This window comes from Phascolarctos cinereus, unplaced genomic scaffold (assembly GCF_003287225.1).
Source record: "Phascolarctos cinereus isolate Bilbo 61053 unplaced genomic scaffold, phaCin_HiC Scaffold_2;HRSCAF=192, whole genome shotgun sequence".
NCBI classification, from domain to species: Eukaryota; Metazoa; Chordata; class Mammalia; order Diprotodontia; family Phascolarctidae; genus Phascolarctos; species Phascolarctos cinereus.
In genome coordinates, this window is record NW_027555625.1 from 334,559,832 (window position 1) to 334,579,986 (window position 20,155).

At 38.8% G+C, this 20,155-nt stretch overlaps 1 long non-coding RNA gene across 1 annotated transcript; it reads left to right on the top strand.

Annotated features, from left to right (window-relative positions):
* Positions 1-10,580: 10,580 nt before the first annotated feature.
* On the top strand, positions 10,581-19,169 carry LOC144455940 (uncharacterized). The gene is made up of 2 exons (XR_013484822.1): positions 10,581-17,875; positions 18,389-19,169. It is a non-coding gene; the product is annotated as an uncharacterized LOC144455940 (long non-coding RNA).
* The last annotated feature ends 986 nt before the right edge of the window (positions 19,170-20,155 follow it).

Consider the following 20,155-nt stretch of genomic DNA (forward strand, 5'->3'; position numbering starts at 1 on the left):
TTTTAACATAATGGTTCATTTTTCTTTGATCTCTTGAATTTAGACCTGGTAGTGGTATTGCTGGGTCAAAGGGCCCCTTTGGGCATAGTTCCAAACTGTGCTCCAGAATAGTTAGACCAGTGAACAACTCTACCAGTGGTGCATTAATGTCTCTATTTTTCTACATACTTTCCAGCATTTGTTATTTTCCTTTTTTGTCATTTTAATCAATCTGATAGGTATGGGCTAGTAGTCTAACCTCAGAGTTGTTTAAATTTGCATTTCTCTAATCAATAGTGATTTAGAGCATTTTCATGTGACTAATAGCTTTGCTTTCTTCTGAAAACTGTTTGTTCATAGCCTTTGACCATTTGTCAGTTGGGGAATAGCTCTTATTTTTATCAGTTTGGCTCAGTTTCCTATATAGTTGAGAAATGAGGCCTTTATCAAAGAAAATATCTGTAAAATTTTTTTAAAAACACCAAGCTTTTTGGGAGAAAGTTAAGCCTATTCTGGGCACAAATTATGCTGTTTAATATGCTATTGAATTGCCTTGTGGATGTCATGGAACTCAACTCAAGGATCTACGTTCACTCCACTGCCAAAAGATTTCGTTCCTTCCAGCATTCCCAGAAGTGGAGGTCTAAGGGATCCATTTATGTAACATTGTGCTAACATAATAGGCACTTAATAAATGTATTGAAAGAATGATGCAACTCAGCTATACTATGGGTTATTGTCTTCTGTTTTTAGCAAAAATGCCTGTTTAAGCTATGGTCTAGTTTTTCCATGGTTATTAGTCCACTGCACATCAATAATCATGACATCTTTTGTATGCAAAAAGCAGACTCCTTACAGGCTCCCACAGGCTCTCATTTGCCTTTTTTTTTTTTAAACATTCAAATCATTCTTTTTTTCAAACCATTTCCCTGTATAAACAAAGCATGGAAACAATCTGGACATCCTTCAAAGAACTCAATAACCTATATTATAATGTCATTTAGCAAAATTTCTGTCGCTTTTTCTTTTTTTCTTTTTCTTCTTTTCCGTGTTAGTACTATTTGCATAATCTGAGGAGCACTCCAGTACAAAGTACCTCATAATAGAAACCCAGTATCAGGCCAGCATCAGCCAATACAGCCCTTCCCAAACTTAGTTCTAGATCTCTAAGTTACATTAGGACATGAGGAATTATTATTGTAATGGGAATAAGTATGTTAACTTAGGGTGACCAACTTCATTGTGTTTTAAGTCTCCATTTTGTGCCTAGGTAGTTGCATAAGTTGTTTTTCTGTAATAAGGTAAGGACTTGAGTTTTGTGGTTTGGCAATAATGTGTATCCCCCAAATATATGTGTTCCAGATTTGGCAATTACTAATGACTGTGGCCTTCTACACCACCTCCACCTGCCTGTGCCCCCCCCCAAAAAAAATCTGGCAAAGTGATAAACACTTGCTAATGATGTTAGTTTTTACTGAGTTTTATCATCAGAATTTACATGTTTTACATGTAACTTGTAAACACTCATCCAGAACCACAAAAACCTGTCATATATGCTTCTGAGACCAGAACTAACTCCTGGGTTCCCTGCACTTGGAAATGGGAGAATCAATAGTAGTGTTGATCAGGCAGATTTCAGAAAAACCTGAAAAGACTTATGTGAACTGATGCTGAGTGAAGTGAGCAGAACCAGAGTGCCATTGTACACAGTAACAGCAACACTGTACAATGATCAACTATGATAGACTTATCTCTTCTCATCAATACAGCGATCCAAGACAATTCCAAAAGACTCATGGTGGGAAGATGCTGTCCACATCCAGAGAGAGAGTTATGGAGGCTGAATGCAAATTGAAGCGTACTATTTTCACTGTTTGGAGAGGATTTTTCCGTTTTGTTCTGTTTCTTCTTTCACAACATTATTAATGTGAAAATATGTTTAACGTTATTGCACATGTACAACCTGTATCAGATTGTTTGCCATGTTGGGGAGGGGATATGAGGAGAGGGAGAAAAAAATTGGAACTCAAAATCTAATAAAAAATTAATGTTGAAAACTATATTTACATGTAATTGAAAAAAATACTATTTACAAAAAAAAAGAGTAGTGCTGATTGATGAAGATTTGCCAGAATGCCACCTTAAAGAAAGACACATGGCTTCTGGCTAGGCAGAGAAGGAACCTTGCTATGAACACTAGTATGAAACACACTTATTGGGTGGGACCTTTAGGAATTAGGTTGGTAGTTTGTTCCTTGAGAAGTGATGTTTGCACAAGTTGATTTGTAAGGTTCAATTGCATATGTTGAGAAATGTAAGTATAATTGGTATTTCCATGGCACTGGTTAGCATATATAATAGCAAATCAATTTTAAGTATATAACATGTGTCACATTTCATTTAAATTTCCAGGTCAATTGGCCATGGATTTTCATCTCAGCTCATAATCACAGATTAGGAACTTATGTGGCCTGATCAATTAGCAGTCAACCAGCATAAACACTACAGCCGTATTCCAATATAAACTAATCTAGGGTTTTCCCACGAACTATAATTCTGGGTAGAAGGTTTTGATTATGTAAGACAGTGACATCCTAAATTTTGCTTTGTGATTCACCCCATTAGTACAAAATAGTATGTACCTCAAAAATGTACATTTTTGCTTATTTGTAAACTATATACATATACTAATATGCAAATAATTAGGCACACTATGAATTCTTCTACCCCAATCTGCTAAACTCAGATTGAGTTTTCCAAGTAGTAACCATGTTAACTTCTTCCAGGATTCTAGGGGTAAGTATCCTTTGAGATGGCTGTCTTCTCAATATTAGTTTGTGAACTCCCAGTATTGTGCTTCCCGTTAACAATTAACCAGTAGACACAATTCTTTATCAAATGCATGAAATAGTAAGAACAGTAGTTACAAAATATTTACCCCCAGCACCATGGACACTTTTATAAATACACATAAAGTCTGAGGGTAGAAATCAGGCACAAACTTAAAGCATAATTGTAGTAAGGTACACATGTAGGGAGCACAGGTAGCCAAGGCCAATCATAGCTCTGCAGCTGGAGCACCTTGATGGCCTGTCTCCAGAGAATCCCCATGAAGTCTTCTACAAGAGTGAAATATTAGATGAATTATTCTGCTGGGCTGACTGTTCCATGGACATGGCACCTCTGCTGGACAGGTGTTTCAGCTGGACTTACTTCTTACAGGGTGTAGTAAATCAATGGACAGGCCAATCTGCTGCTATGCTGAGTCAAGAACACTAAGCATTTCTATTAACCCTTTACTGGATTGCTCAGTGATAGCTGCTGGATAAGACAAGTCTACCCTGTTGTTCATTGCTGCCACCAGGCTAGGCCAGGTAGATTGCTTGACCCCTGGACTCTTCTCAGGGTGAGGTGTGTCTGCTGGATGAGTGGATGAAATGGACTTTCTGGACTTCTCAGTGGGCAACTGCGATCTTTTCCAACATTAGTCTTTCAATTGTGTGTGTGGTATTGTGCTCTTTCCAGCTGAAGTGCTCTCAACTCAGGCTTTTAATTTCGAATTGGCAGATGCCTCTTATCTTTTGCCTCCCTCAGAGCTTGCAGTTCTGAGGTTCTTTGTCACCTTCAGACTAGTCCAGTGTTTCCTGTTTCACCATCCTTTCTGGCTGAAGACCCTTTGTTCCTCAAGGCATTCCACCTTGTGTCTTTGCTTCATTCCCATGCCAGAAGAGCTTGATGACTCATTATCTCATGGCATCCAGTAAAAGACTATATGGTAAGATGTGGTGGCATTAGGGCTTTCTTCCCTTCTGATATCATATGACTCCTGAAGAATAGGCCATATTATTTTCTTCCATTCTAGGTGAAAGGGATTGGAACCCCACAACATAGTAGATTTGAAAGGTTTTTATGGTAGTGCTCTATCTAGCATCCTGGTATTGCAGCCCAGCATCAATACCCTGAAGAGCAAAGAGTGACCTTCTGGACCTGAGCCAGCGGTGGTTGAGGTCACCCAGAGGAGCACCATTGTTAAAGAGTTCTCTTGATTCCAGGTTTGAACCTTTTTCCAAGTTCCAATCCAGTCTAGTGACCAAACCAGAAAATCCGTCAACATCACCACATAAACTATGCATTTTTAAAAACAAATTCCCTTAACTGGAAGAGTCAGATTAGATTCTTGCCTTCTGCATCTCATTTATGGACATACCCCTCTCTCATGCCAGTCTTCTTCACCACTGTGCCTTGTCTTGTAATAAAGAAATCAATGAAACAAAGCTGATTAACGTGTTGACCACATCTGACAATGTAGCCTCCATTTATAATCCCTTATCTGTGCAAGGAAAGGAGGTACCTATAGTTCCAAAGCAGTTGGCCTTGTCTGCATTTACCTCCCTAGATAGTCATTCCATCATGTTTCAAATACTTTTTCTGGGACCACCTACATCTCCACAGGAGTTGCCTTGCTCCTTATTTCTCTCTCTCCAGATCTCTGCTTCTTACTTTCCAGCCATACACAGCTACTTGATGCCCTGGGACAACTCCTCCTGAAGCCACATCTGTACCGACAGTGATAACCTACCTGAACGCCTTCAAAGCTATACAGATTTCTACTTTATCATGTCCTCCCCATCCTAGTAAGTCTTACCATTGGCTGCCATTGTTCAAATCCCGTTCTCCATCCCCCACTGACTGCTTCCTTATTCTCATTCCCTCCAAACAACTCTCCCTCCAGCCTCCCACTCAGGAGCTGTCCAACTGCGACACTGCTCTCTGGAATGCCTGCTGTATAGATAACAAACTAATTTTCATCTTAAACATTTTCCTTTCCCATTTCTTGCATTCAATGAAACCTGGCTCCCTCTTGATGACAGCTTCCCTAGCTATACTTTCCAGCACTAGTTGCACATTCACTGATGTCCCTGACTCACTGGTAATGGTTGGGGAGTTGGAATATTCTTTCTTCCCAACTGCTACTTTCAGGCTCTTCTACCACCATTGCTCAGTAATATCTCTTCTTTTGAGATTCATTATATATAGTACTTTCTGCTTTGTTCCATGTTTGGTTCACAGTCTTTCCTCCATAACTCCTACCCTTACCCTCATTCTAAGGGACTTTGATATAGGTACTGATAGTATTTCACACACCCTAATATCCCACTTCCTCAACTTACTAATTTCCAAGGACAGCAACATCAGAAAAGAAAAAAAAAACCAACCTTTGAAATACTTAAGAAATCTGATTGATGCAGTGGACCAATCATGTCTCCAGAGGACCTCTGATTAAGCATGTTACACACTTCCTGACAAAGAGGTAATAAATACAAGGTACAGAGACATATATTTTTAGACATGGTCACTATATTGTGATGGTTTTTTACTAGCTTATTTGTTCCAAGGGTTTTGTTTTGTTTTTTTTACTTTCTCTAAGATTTTGGGAGAGAGGGTTCAAGGGGAAGGGTGGTTAGTAATAATATCGGCTAAAAAAGAGAAGTAGACCAGCCAAGATGGTTAAGTAGTAGGAAGCTATACCACCCTGCTTCAATAACTGCCCTAACGAAAATCTCAAGGATGTGCCAGACCAAATTGTGATCAGAAGTATAAGGAGAAAATATAGTGGATTACCTTTCTAGCACAAGATCACAAATTCAAGCCACAGATAAATGACAACTAAAGGGAAATGGCTATGTTGATGTAACTTATTGATATAATTAATACAATAAAATATAACAAACATTGTGCCACAAAAAATGAAATTAGCAGTTTCAGAAGAAATTGGGAACACATCTATGAACTGATGCAGAGTGAAGTGAACAGAACTAGGAGAACAATTTACACAATGAAAGCAACATTAGAGTTAACATTATTGGAAAACTTTAGAATGATGACCTAAATCAACATTTTTAAAAGTAAGTTTTTAGGGGCAGCTAGGTGGCACAGTGGATAGAGCACTGGCCCTGGAGTCAGGAGGACCCAAGTTCAAATCCAGCCTTAGACACGTAATACTTCCTAGCAGTGTGACTTTGGGCAAGTCACTTAACCTCAGTTGCCTCACTAAAAAAATAAAAATAAGTTTTTATTGATTCAGGGTTGTTTACATCACTATAGTTTCCCTCAATATCCTTCCCCCTTCCTCTGAGAGCCATTCCCATATGACAGATATTTAAAAGAGAAAGTGAAGAGAAAAAATTGGCATAACTGATCAGTAAAGTAGAAAAGTCTGATCATATATGCAATATGGACTTGTGGATCTCCCATTCTACTAGTGTCAACAAAACTCAATAATAAACAAAAAGTGTGGTACAAACGAAAATAAAAATTACTTTAAAGCAGAAACATTGGACTACCTGAAAACTATGACTTTAAAAAAAGGAGCTTGAATGTTTGGAGATTATAAAGAAGCTTGGCTCCCAAGAAGAGACATGAGAAGACACCTGCTATTGCTCCCTTTCAGAAGTCAAGGTCTATGAATGTGGAACATTGCATATAACATCACATTTTTTTTTTCAATTATTGTTTATAAGGGATGGCTCTCTGGGATGAGTAAGTGGCAGCAATAGAGGAAAACTAGTCAGTCAACAAACATTTTTTTTTTGCAAGGAAATTGTGGTTAAGTGGGTCACACAGCTATGAGGATCATGTGTCTGAGGCTGAATTGAACTCAAGTCTTTCTGACTACAGGGCCAGTGTTCTATCCACTTCTATCCACTGCACCCTCGTTGTCCCAATCAATAAACATTTAATTAAGTATCTACTATGTGTCAGGAACTAAGCTAAGGACAGAGAATACAAAAAGAATCAAAAGACAGTTCCTGTCCTCAAGGAGCTCACAATGTAACGGGAGAGACAACAAACAAATAAACATGTACAAACAAGCTACATACAAGATAAATAAGAAATTCTCAATGGAGAGAAAGCACTAGAATTAAGGGAGATTAGGAAAAGCCTGTAGAAGGTAGGACTTTAACTGGGAAGCCAGGAGGCAGAGATGAGGAAGGAGAACATTCTAGACATGAGGACAGACAGAAGATGCCTGTAGCCTAGAAATGAAGTGTCTTGTTTGTGGAACAGCCATTGACCAGGGTCACTGGATCAAAGAATATATGGGCTTTGAATGCCAAAAGAGGATTTTGTATTTGATCCTGGAAGGGATAGCCACTAGAGTTTATTGAGTAGGGGCAGGTGATGTGGTGGGACCTGTGCTTTAGGAAAATCACTTTGGTGGCGTAATAGAGGTTGGACTGGGGAGAGAAGTAGGGTATATTCAAGAGATGTTGCAAAGATGAATTCAATAGGTCTTGGCAACAGATTGGATATGAAAGTGAGAGAAAGTGAGGAGTGGAGGAAGAGACCTATGGTTATAAGCCTGGGGTGCTAGGGGGATGATGGTGCACTTGACAGCAATAGGAAAATTTGGAAGGGGGGAAGGTTTAGGAGGAAAGATAATGAGTTCAATTATGGATATGTTAGTGTAAAAACAAAAGATAGCCACAAAAAAACTTATTAAAAATAGATATAAAATGGGAGGGGAGCTAAACAAGGTGACCTCTAACCCTACCAGTTTTGTCATACTTCTACTAGCAATTGTCACAATAACTGCCCACATCTAGGCAGTTTCTCTCTTCACTATTCCTTAAGTGTAACTACTGCTTGAGAAACCCTTAAGTTGCATATAATATACAGGCATAGCCTGTGTGAGGGCAAGTGGTTTAGACCAATAACTTTTGGAATGTTTTCTCTGAAAAATCCAGAAAAACTGGATGGTATACTTAGAGAATCAAGTTAAAAAATTACTTGAAATAATAAACAAATTTAGCAAAGTTGTGGGATGTTAAATAAACCTCCACAAATCATTGGCATTTCTGTGTATTACTAACAAAGCCCAACAGCAAGAGATAGAAAGAAAAATTCCATTTAAAATTACTGTAGACATTATAAAATATTTGAGAGTCTACCTGCCAAAACAAAACCAGAAACTATATGACCACAATTACAAAACACTTTGCACATAAAAAAATTCAGATCTAAATAATTAGAAAAATGTCAGTTGCTCATGGGTAGGCTGAGCTAATATAATAAAAATGACATTTCTACCTAAATTAATTTACTTATTCAGCACCATACCAATCAAACTACCAAAAAATTATTTTATAGAGCTAGAAAAAGCAATAACAAAATTCATCTAGAAGAACAAAAGGTCCAGAATATCAAGGGAACTAATGAAAAGAAATGCAAGGGAAGGTGGCCTAGCTGTACCAGATCTTAAATTGTATTATAAAGCAGCAATCATCAAAACTTCTTGGTATTGGCTAAGAAATAGAATGGTGGATCAGTGGAATAGGTTAGGTATGCAAGGCACAGTAGTCAATGACTATAGTAATCTACTATTTGATAAACCCAAAGACCCCAGCTTCTGGGATAAGAAATCACTATTTAACAAAAACTGCTGGGAAAACTGGGAAATAGTACAGCAGAAACTGGGCATTGACCAACATCTTATACCCTATGCCAAGATAAAGACAAAATGGGTACAGGATTTAAATATAAAGACTGAGACCATAAGCAAACTAGGAGAGCAAGGAATAGTTTACCTTTCAGATCTGTGGAGAAGGGAAGAATTTGTGACCAAACAAGAGATAAGAGAACATTATAAAATGCAAAATGGATAATTTTTATTATATTAAATTGAAAAGATTTTGCACAAAGCCAATGCATCCAAGATTTCCCCAGAAAACGGGGAATTTTTACAACCAGTGTCTCTGATAAAGGCCTCATTTCTAAAATATATAGAGAACTGAGTCAAATTTATAAGAATGAAAGTCATTACCCAATTGATAAATGGTCAAAGGAAATAAACAGGCAATTTTCAAAGGAAGAAATTAAAGCTATCTATAGTCATATGAAAAAATGTTCTAAATCACTATTGATTAGAGAAATGCAAATCAAAATGCCTCTGAGGTACCACATCATGCCTATCAGATTGACTAACAGGACAATGATAAATGTTGGAGAAGATGTGGGAAAATTGGAACACTAATGCATTGTTGGTGGAGTTGTGAGCTGATCCAACCATTCTGGAGAGCAATTTGGAATTATGCCCAAAGGGCTAATAAAATTGTGCATACCCTTTGACCCAGCAATAGCACTTCTAGGGCTGTGTCCCAAAGATATCATACAAATGGGAAAAGGACTCACGTTTACAAAAATACATATAGCAGCTCTTTTTGTGGTGGCCAAGAATTGGAAATTGAGGGGATGCCCATTAATTGGGAATGGCTGAACAAGTTGTGGTATATGAATGTAATGGAATACTATTGTCCTATAAGAAATGATGAACAGGCTGGCTTCAGAAAAACGTGGAAAGACTTGTATGGTCTGATGCTGAGTAAAGTGAGCAGAACCAGGAGAACACTGCACACAATAACAGCCATGTTGTGAGATGACTAATATTGATAAATGTAACCCTTCTCACCAATACAAGGATCTAAGACACCTCCAAAGGCCTTGTGATGGAAAATGCTATCCACATCCAGAGAAAGGACTATGGAGTCTGATTGCAGATGGAAGTATACTATGTGTTCTCCTTTTCCTTTGTTGTTTTGTTTAATTGTTTTATTCTCATGATTCCTTCCATGAGTTCTAATTCTTTATATCATGAGTAATGGGAAAATATGTTTAACATGAATGTTTAAGTAGAACCTATATCAGATTGCATTCTGTCTTGGGAGGAGGGGAAGAAAGAAAAGGGGAGAAAATTTAAAACTCACAGTATTATGAAGTGAATGTTGAAAACTAAAAATAAATTAATTATTTACAAAAATACAATTTTTAAAAATCCAGAAAAACTTTTACTCTTGTGCCACCAATAACGATACATTAGCATGCCTGTTATTCCACATCCTTCCCTCCTCCTCCACCAAAATGTTTTTGCATTTTTGTTTTTTGTTATCTTTGAAAATATAATGGGTATGAGGTAAAACCTAGAGTTGTCTTAAGTTTCATCTCTCTAATAGTGATTTGAATAATTTTTATCATATGTTCGTGGATAGCTTGAATTTCTTCCCTTGAGAATTGCCTGTTTATATCTTTTAGAATTTAGATGCTAAGGCATTTGGAATGCAATGGGATGGAGTAAGTATTTATTTGGGCCTACTATGTGTCAGATACTGTTCTAAGTACTTTTTACAAATACTATCTCATTGGATCCTTACAGCAACTCTTTGAGGTATATGTTCCATTTGGAGCTTAACCATTTAATATTGATATTGGTTTGTTATCTTAAGTTCCTTTCAGTAGAATGTAATTTCCTTGTTTATCCTTTTTTTATATTTTGAATATGTTTTTGCTTTGTTAGCATGATTGCAATTCCTGCTTTTTTGGATTCATTTGATGTATAGTGTAAAAAAAAAATCCAGCCTCTCATTTTTATTCTGTGTATTCTTTGTTGTTTGTTGTTTTTTTTTTAATGTGTTTCTTGTAAGTAACAGATTGTGAGGATATATTTTCTTGTCCATTTTTTCCTCTTTTTTATTTTATTGGATTGTTTAATCTATCTACATTTAAAGTTATGAGAGGTTTATATTTTCCTTCATTTGTTTCTAATATTGGTTTTTTTCCCAAGTTATTATTTTTCCCTTTTCTGCCTTAAACACAGAACTATGTCTTTTCAGTTATTTTAGCTTTGGCGTGAGGAGAACTTTCAACTTAAAACTGATGCCACATAGAAAGTAAGCTAAGGTGTGAACCTAATTCTCCTTGCCTCCCCAGACACTGAGAGTTTGTAGGGGAGAATTAAGCACTGGAAGTGCTGGAGAGTGGGTTCTTTCTTATTGATATATCTTTGAGGCAAATATTCCTATGTAAAAGCTAATCTGAATGTTAGATTAGGGAAACAAATGGTAGGACCCTGAGACAATGGCAAAGATGAGACTTCTCAACCCTTTAAAGGTATCAGAGAACCCTGGAAGAGGTGAAATGTACCACACCTGACCTTCAGACAATGGAAGCCAGAGTAAAGAAAAGAAAAAAACAACTAGAAAGAGTAGATCATTTATAGAGTGAGAAACTATACCCACAACAACAAAATGATATCAGTGTGACTATTAAAAGTATACAAGGAGAAAAGGTTATTGTTTGTCCTTCATTCTTGAGGAGGCCCATGGCATCATGAAGGTGCTGCCATGACTTGTAAGTAAATTGGATTTAAGTGAGGAGGGAGCTGCGCAAAGTCACCAGTCTTACTTTCTCCTCCAGTGCCATCTGGGTCCATTGGCAAGATCATGATGCAATGGGAGACCTTGGCCTTTTTAAGCTAAGGCCTTTCCCAGGTCTTAGTTTGACTGAGGCAACACCCATTCAGTGATTAAGGCTAGGTGATAAATGAGGCAAAGAATGGCCTCTTTTACTTAGTCAAAGTCTGAGAAGGGAAGACCCTCAAGGTTTTTGGCCAAAACAGAAACAATTGCTATTTATATTCACTCTGAGCCATTTCAATGAGAGCTAGAGTAATTCAGATTTAAAGTGCGGTCCTTAAGATAGAAATCTAGCCCCTTGAGGTTTCAATGATCATTCCTTTGGGTACGATACCCTAAGTGGACAGAGGGAGGGAAAGGAAAGGAGAAAAAAGGAAAGGAGAGGAGAGGAAAGGGAAAAAGGAAAGGGAAAAGGAGAGGAAAGGGGAAGGAAGAGGAGCAGAGAGGAGCTGCATTGCGCAAGTGGAACTGGCCAGTGGGGCAGATCATGTTACTCTCAGGTTCTTGATCGTCCTTGGTTCTCCAAGAAGACTATTGATGGGGTTGGGATCTGGACCACAGAAAGGAAAAATCCTAGACTTTCCCACATGGCCAAATCTCTGGTGTTTGCCTGAGGCTATAATCCCATCAACTGGCCTTTCATTGTGGCTATGCCCAATCTCCCAAAATTCTCTGTTACCCTTAACCTAGCCTATCCCTCCATTCTTTTACCTCCCTATGGCCCCAGGCCACTTCCCACCCTTAATCCTAGCTAGGCTTCATTCTCCCTTGGCCACATAGTCCAGGTACCTGGCATTCTATTACCTCACAGTCCCTACAGACTACTTGGCCACTCCTAGATCTCTCCCACAGTCTTTCTGTATATAAGGTCCATCTTGTCTCCATTAAAGTGCTCAGATTCTTATAATTTAGCCAATAGCTCACTAATGTTCAGACTCCTTAAGAGTCTGCCCAATATGACGGATGTTCTAATAAACCTTGTCTTTGGCTGAAAGAAGGCTTGGGTTGAATTCCACATGTTGTGACTTTGGAGTCTCAGCACCCCTTAACCCCTGAACCTCAACACCATGACATCTGGAAGGTGATGTCAGGATTCACAAGTAAATTGAAGTGGGAGAGAGCCTTGCAAAGTCACCAGCCTCAGTTTAATCTGGGTCAAGTGTCAAGATATAGATCAGTATGCCTGGAGATGGCCACAAGGAGACAAGGCAGAAAGGAGAATTTAAAAGAAATGTTGGTGGAGGAACAGACCTGGAACATCATGGAGTAAACCACAACATCCTGCCTACTAGTGAATTAGTATTTTATGTGTGACTAAATTGCCCAAAGAGAAGGCAGGTAAAAGGAGAGAGAGGAAGAAGAAGATAGAGAAGATGGTGTGATATACTCTAGTAAAGTCAGTGGTAAACAACAGAGGGGAAATAACTCCTACAGTTTCTCAGAAAAGAAAAGGGGCTATGGGAGAACAGGTGATGTGGCAAAGGAAAGGATTGAAACCAAGGATTAGCAAAGTGTGAAGATTCAATTCAGTGGAGAGGGTCCCATTGAAGAATACCTTTATGTGGAGAGAGAGATATTCTATAGTCAGAGAAGAGGCCTATATAATGGTTACAATCTGCAAGGATTTGGTGTTTAAACAGATCACTATGTATGGGAGAGTTGTACCTCCACAAACAGCATCCTGATTCAGGAGGATGATGATAATGATAATAAAGCAGCTAGTGTTTATATGGTGCTTTAAGGGTTTTTTTTCCTTAATAGTACATTTTTTTCCCAATTACATGTAAAGATAGTTTTCAACATTCATTTTTCTAAAATTCTGAGTTCCAAATTTTCCTACCTCCCTCTTTCCCTTCCCCCTTCCCCAAGACAGCAAACAATCTGATATATAGGTTATACATGTACAATCAAGTTAAACATATTTCCACATTAGTCATGTTGTGAAAGAAGAATCAAAACAAAAGGGGAAAAACACAAGAAAGAAAAAAAGTGAAAATAATATGCTTCAGTCTGCATTCAGACTCCATAGTTCTTTCTCTGGATGTAGTTAGCATTTTCCATCATGAGTCTTATGCTTTAAGGTTTTTAAAGTTCTTGTACATGTTTTCTAATTTGATTTTTCACAACTAATCTGTGAGTTATGTGCTATTATTATCCCTATTTTACGGGTAAGGTAACAGATGAGAGTTGTTTTGATGAGGATGGGATCTAGACCCCAAAAAGGAAAAACCCTGGACTTTCCCACATAGCCAAATCTCTGGCGTTTGTCTGAGGCAATAATCCCATCAACTGGCCTTTCTTAGTGGCTACACCTAATCTCCCAATTCTCTGTTACCCTTAACCTAACCTAGACCTCCCTATGTCCCAGGCCTCTTCCCACCCTTAATCCTATCTAGACTCCATTCTCCCTTGGCCACCCCTGGAGTTCTATTACCTCATAGACTATTTGACCACTCCTAGATCCCTCCCATAGTCTTTCTGTATATAAGGTCTGTCTTGTCTCCATTAAGATGCTCTGATTCTTATAATCTAGCCACTGTTCAGATTTTTACAATATAGCTAATAGTCCACAAATGCTCAGATTCCTTGTGAGTCTGGCTAATATGGCAGATCTTTAATAAACCTTGTTTTTGGCTGAAAGAAAGCTTGGGTTGAATTCTTTTAGTCAGGACCCGCATGTCATGATCTCGGTATCCCAGCACCCTTAAATCTCTAGACCTCATCATATGGTTCCCTGCACTGGGAAAAACTGCCTAATACCAAGCTCTTCACCAGCTGAGACTGGAAGGTACATAAGTCTCCCCTCTTCCCCAATCCCTTTTTTAACCTGCAATTGGATGGATTTCCAAGCAACAAGGAAGGCTTAGCTTGGAAGTGCTTTTCAGGCCTGACCTCTCAGGTCCCATTAGGGCAGATAACTACGAGGTTGTCTTGAACTCAGGCTGACACTCTCAAGCTATTGGTCCAGTAGTTCTGTTCAAGACCATGGACCTGTGCACAGGTGGGTATTTTCAGTTCACTGAACACAGCGAGCATTTCCATAACAAAGTACAATAGGAAGGATGATTGCACAAGAAACTGCAAATCTACCATGTACAACTTGGCTATTCCTTCCAAATATACAACAAAGTTATATTTCTTTTTTGGTAAATTTCTTCTCTTTTTCTTTTTTCCCTTCCTTCCCCCTCTCCCCTGGCCTGACCCTAGAGATGGTTACCATTATGTGTGTGTGCTGGTCTCTGGTGGCATATTGCTTTCTGATTGCTACCTGTCAATATTAATGGAGAGAGAGAAAGAACACATTTATTAAGTGCTTACCACGTGCCTGTTGCTGTAGTAAGAGCTGGGGATATACATACAAGCAAGAAAGATAGTCCCACCCCCCAAAGAGCTTATATTCTAATGGGCAAAGACAACATACAAAGGGAAGATAGGAAGGGGATGAGAGGGGGTGCCATACAATGGTGTGGAAATGATCATAAAGTGGCATGGAGGCTTGGCTCCAGGAATGGTAAGGCAAAAGCTCACCTAGCAGGACCCAACATCCTGGGCATGGAGTCCAAGTTTCTGATTGGGGGAGATGAAAATGAAGGCCAAAGTACAGATAGCATGGTATAGAAATGGTCAGAAAGTAACATGGTGGCCTGGTTCTGGGCAAGAAAAGCAAAAGCGCATTTATTAGAGCCCCTTCACTCTGCTAGGGTATAGTATCTAGAACCTGACAGCTCATAGCTACCTCACCTAGCTAACACAAGCTAGGTAGAGTGTCCCCTGGTTATTAGGTCTTTCTTTTTTGACCTCTCTGTCTAGGTAGAGGTCAGTATCATGTGTGACAGACAGAACTATATGCAGATATAACTGAATCTTAACCGATATAAAATCTTTGCCTTAACCACAAGTGAATTCGAGCCAGAATGAAAGGTAGGCTAAGGAGACAAGGTCAGTGTCCTCCACCCATTTAGTTTGAATTCCTATCTGTAATAGGGGGTGCTGATGGGGTTATGGGATTCATGTTGGACTCCTAAAAGGAAAAGACCATGCCTTTGAATGCAACTCAGCCCCTGAAGTTTCCCACACATTTTAACAACCCTGGTCACTGGTATTTTTGCCTGAGACATCTGGGCCTATCCCAGTGTACATGGATACTCAATAATCCTTTAACTACCCTTTCACTGTGGTTTTCTGACACAACCTAGACAACTCCTTTCAGTGTTTGCACCTGGACCACCCCAAGCAATTTACCACTCCTTAATCCCATCTAGACCTTCTCACTTCCATTTTTTGTATAAAAGTATCAAATTCACCCCCATTAAGTTGCAGACTCACTAGGAACTCCCTTGTATTGGTGATAGGATAGTGCAGATTTACTAGGAAAATTGCCAGCCTAACCAGTATTATAATACAACCCCATTACTTGAGGCAGACCCCCTGTACCCTTGCATTTCAGGGTTTCCAGAACCCAAACAGCAACAAGATGGCCCTTGACTTTGTGTTAAGATTGGAGAAACTACTACAGAGGACCACAATCAAGGGTACAGTGTCTATGGAATATTTGGAATATATCAGACTGGCTTATGTTCTTAGGGGGACTTTGTATGATGTTTTATTAAGGATGGAACTATATATGAGTGAACAAAAGAAACAGAGTCTGTGAATAGAGAAAGCATGGAGAAACAACAGAAAATAGCCTTGCAGGGTTATACAACACTTTCTGGAGTATAGGGCTGAGGTCAAATGAGAACCTATCCTGGATCACAAAATCACAGTGTAAAAGGTCCTTCCACTTGATTACTGAGCTGATAACATGAGGAGTTACATACACCCTTCTGATTGGTGGTCTCTTGAAGACAGCATTTAAGAATACCTGATATGACTCCAGTCAGGGGGTGGAGGAAAGAAAGTTCTTTATTACCCTTGTCTACCGTGCATTTGCTTTCATTTTTCCTCTCTTCTAACATCAATTTTGTGAATATGGAAAGGTCTTTGAATGCCAGCAACAAGGGCAGAGTGGTTGTGGTTGCAGCAGCACCAGCAGGATGAGGCTTGAAACAAGGAAAGTGAACAGACTGCTCAGTGGAGGTGAAATGTGAACTGGCTAATCAGCAAATTAATTAGTACAAGCTACTTATGTACCAGTGAAACTTCAATATCAGTCTCTCAAATGGTGGTAGTAGATGATGTTACTAGATTCTGTTCTAATCTGTGATATTGCTTAACATTCCCTTTTCTGTGTGGGAATAAACCACCTATCCCATACATGTTTGTATATTGGATATCTTTTTCTACTTTCCCTTTCCTTGGGGAGACCACTTAAACTTCCAGCCAATTTTAATAATTAACAACTCTATTAGTAGCAACTTTCCCCAAAGTAACTGGGATGGGGATAAAGAGCCAATGAATAGGAGAATTTGGGGAGCCCATTTCCCCTAGGCAATCCCAGAGGCAATGAACCAAAGACAAATCATATCTGTAAAAGCAGAGGACAGGAATTAGTCTAGGATGCCAGTGCCTGTGGCTTCAGCCACACATTCCCAGCCAGACACTGTGCTAGAACAGAATCATTGAATTTAAGACCTGGAAGGGACATAAACAGTCCAACCTATTCATAAAAGGAATCCCCATTCACAGCAAATGATCATTTAGTTCCTGCTGCCAAGGAGAGGAAGCCTCCCACCTTTAGAAACAGGTAATTGAACTCTTGGTTAGTTCTGATTGACAGGAAGATTTCCTGACATCAAGCTGGAGTTAACTTCTTTGCAATTTCCACCTATTGTTCCTGCTAAGGCCTTCAGGGGCTAAACAGAACAAGCCTAATAACCTTTCACCCATATGACAATCGATCATATTTTAGAATATAGTTATTCCCTCTGAGTCTTCTTTTTTCCAGGCTAAATACTTCCATTCTATCCCATCTTCCCATTCTTCACTTAGCCATCATATGTAATGGACACAAGCGCCTTAAGCATCCTGGTTGCCCTTTTCTGAACACTAGAGATTATGTTATTTTTAAACTACAGTGACCAGAACTGAATACAACATTCCAGATGACATTTGACTAGGACAGAGTACAGTGGTTACCTCCCTATTCTGGAGGCTATGCCTCTGTTAATGCTACATTAGCTTTTTTGTCTGCCATATCACATTGTTGACTCATCTTAAGCTTGTGCTCCACTATCTTCCCCAGATCTTTTTCAGTACAATTGCAACTAAAGGCACAGGTGGTACAGGCAGTAGGGTTCCAGATCTAACATCAAGAAGATCTGAGTTTAAATTTGTCTGTACACACTAGTTGTGTGACCCTAGGCAAGTTACTTAATCACTATCTGCCTCAGTTTCCTCATCTGTGAAATAAGGATTATAATCCCACCTACCTCCCAGGGTTATTGTAAGGATAAAGTGAGATATTTGGAAAGTGTTTTACAAACCTTAAAGTTCTAGATACTAGCTGTTATTATTCTTATTGTTGAATGACGCCTCTCCTGTATTCATTTTTGTCTACTTAAGTGCAAGGTTTTACCTTTATCCCTATTGAAATGTATCATTTTAGGTTCATCCCAGAGCTTCTAGCCTATCAATATTCTTTTGGATCCTGGTTATCATCCACTGTATTAGAAATCTTTCTCAGCTTTGTATTATCTGTAAATTTGGTGAGTATACCATCTATGCCTGTATGTTATTGATAAAATGTTAAAATAACACAAAGTCACTCATACCAGTGTACTCCACTGAAAGCTCCCTGACATAATGACATTGAACTATTAGCAACCCTTCTTTGAATCTGACCATTTCTGATTGTATTATCATCTAATTGTAACTAGGGATTGACCTTATAAGCTTAGGCCTTATAAGCCTTACGTATAGAATGTTCATCTAATGCAATGATGGAAGAAGTCCTTGTATGGGATTTGGAGCATTCATAAGTATTCTGTAACTAGTTCTAGTCTGTTAACCATGAGGGGAAGAGAAGCCTTTTTGATTGGCAGCATTGATTACAGAGCTGGAAATGGGGATGTATTCAAAGCATACCACTTTCTTCTCTTTGGCTGTCTTATTACTACCTGGAAGCATTCTAGTGAGAGAAAAGAGATAATTTTGTAAGACCTTGGGCTCTCCTTATCTGAGGTGGTTCCTTTATCTTGGCATTTGTTCTTTAATTTCAGGGGAAGGAGATTGTCTGATCTTTTGAGTTTTAAAAGCACAGGAGAGCTAACCACCAAGAGATTCGGTAGTAGAATCCAGCCAGGGGTTTGAAGCCAGCTGGTCTAACTCTCAGACCCTGAGGAGGAGGAATGATCTTTGTCATCCAGCCTGGTATTATCTGAGACAACTCATTAAGCTTCGATGCTTTATTTGGACATGCACACAATGAGATGAATGCTATGTGGAACCTTCATTAAGTCTGAATCTATTCTCCCTAGGGAGAGAGATGGTATAGGGGAAAGAGTGCCCCTGAAATGTTAAGGGAGGTGTAAAATGTTGTAAACTGTTATTACCATATCTTCTAAGTAAATACGCCTTTGTAAAAGCTAATTGATAGACTGAATCAATGTCAGATTGGAAGGAAATGGTATAGCTCAGCTGTCTCCCACTACTACACAACTACCTACTTACTAGAGCATATACACTCTTTAACAAGTGGTCTATCTGGATTTTCAAGTGTAGAGCTTCAGTCCAAAGAAAATAGCTTCAGCATGGCTGCCAGTCACTCAGAAAAAAAAGAAAGAAAGAAAAGAAAGAAAGAAAAGGGAGTAGGGGTTTAATTGGTTACCCAAGAAAGGAGGGACAATCTGATATAAAAAGTGAGATAAATTTTCAAAAACTGAGATAAATAAAAAGTCCTCTGTCCCTCCTCTTTTCCCCTAGGAAAAGGCAACTAGGTCTGTTTCACAGAGGAAGGATAACTTTGGACTAAGCTATGGATTAAAGAAAACGTTGTTTCTATTTTCTGTTTCCTCTTTTATTTCTGTTCACAACGAAAGGTCTTGAGCTAAAACTGATCTTGGATGGAGGGGGAAGCCCTGACATCCTAGGTGAAGAGAGGGGCCTAACTTAGTTTGACTTCTCAAACCCAGGCCAAGGAAAAAGAGAGTCTGGGTGAAGGAATGATCCTGGGTCAAGGGAAGGACCCTAGGACAAAGGAAAAGACCTCATATTGGTCTAATCCCCAGAGGGGGAGGAAAACTGGAATCCAACTCCTGAGGAAAAGGAAAGGCCCACAGATTAAAGGAAAGGGCCTCCAAAAGGTTGATCTGAGACTTGATCCACAGAAGAAGAACAAGATTTCTGCAAAAAAAAATGAGTAAACAAAGAAACATACAAAAATAATAAAAGATTTTTATGATGTCAGGGATATCCAAAACAAAAGTCTGGTAGAGAAAAATAACTCAATGTTTTGCATGACTACACATGTATAAATTGTATCTAGTTGCCTGCCTTCTCAATGAGAGTGGGTGGGGAGGGAGGAAGGGAGAGAATTTGAAACCCAAAGTTTTTTTTCTCTTTTTTAAAATTTTATTAATTTATTTTGATTTATCAACAATCACTTCCACACACTTTTGAGTTTAAAATTTTTCTCCCCCTTCCTCCTCACCACCCTCCCCAAGATGGCACACAATCTGATATAGGCTATAAATTTACATTCTTATTAAACATATTTTCACATTAGTGAAGTTGTAGGTAAAAATTAAAACCAATAGGAAGAACCATCAGAAAGAGGAAGCAAAACTCAACAGAGGAGAAAAAAAAAAGATAGCAATTCAACTTTCAGTTATGATTACTATCTGTGTCTTTTTCTCCATCCTTTTTTCCCCCGTTTATGCTTTTTTTTCTCCTTTCTCCCTTTCCCTCCTCACCAGTGTTTTGCTTTTGACCACCACCTCCTTCAGTCTCTCCTCCTTTCTATTATCCCTTTCCCTTTTCTTCCCCTT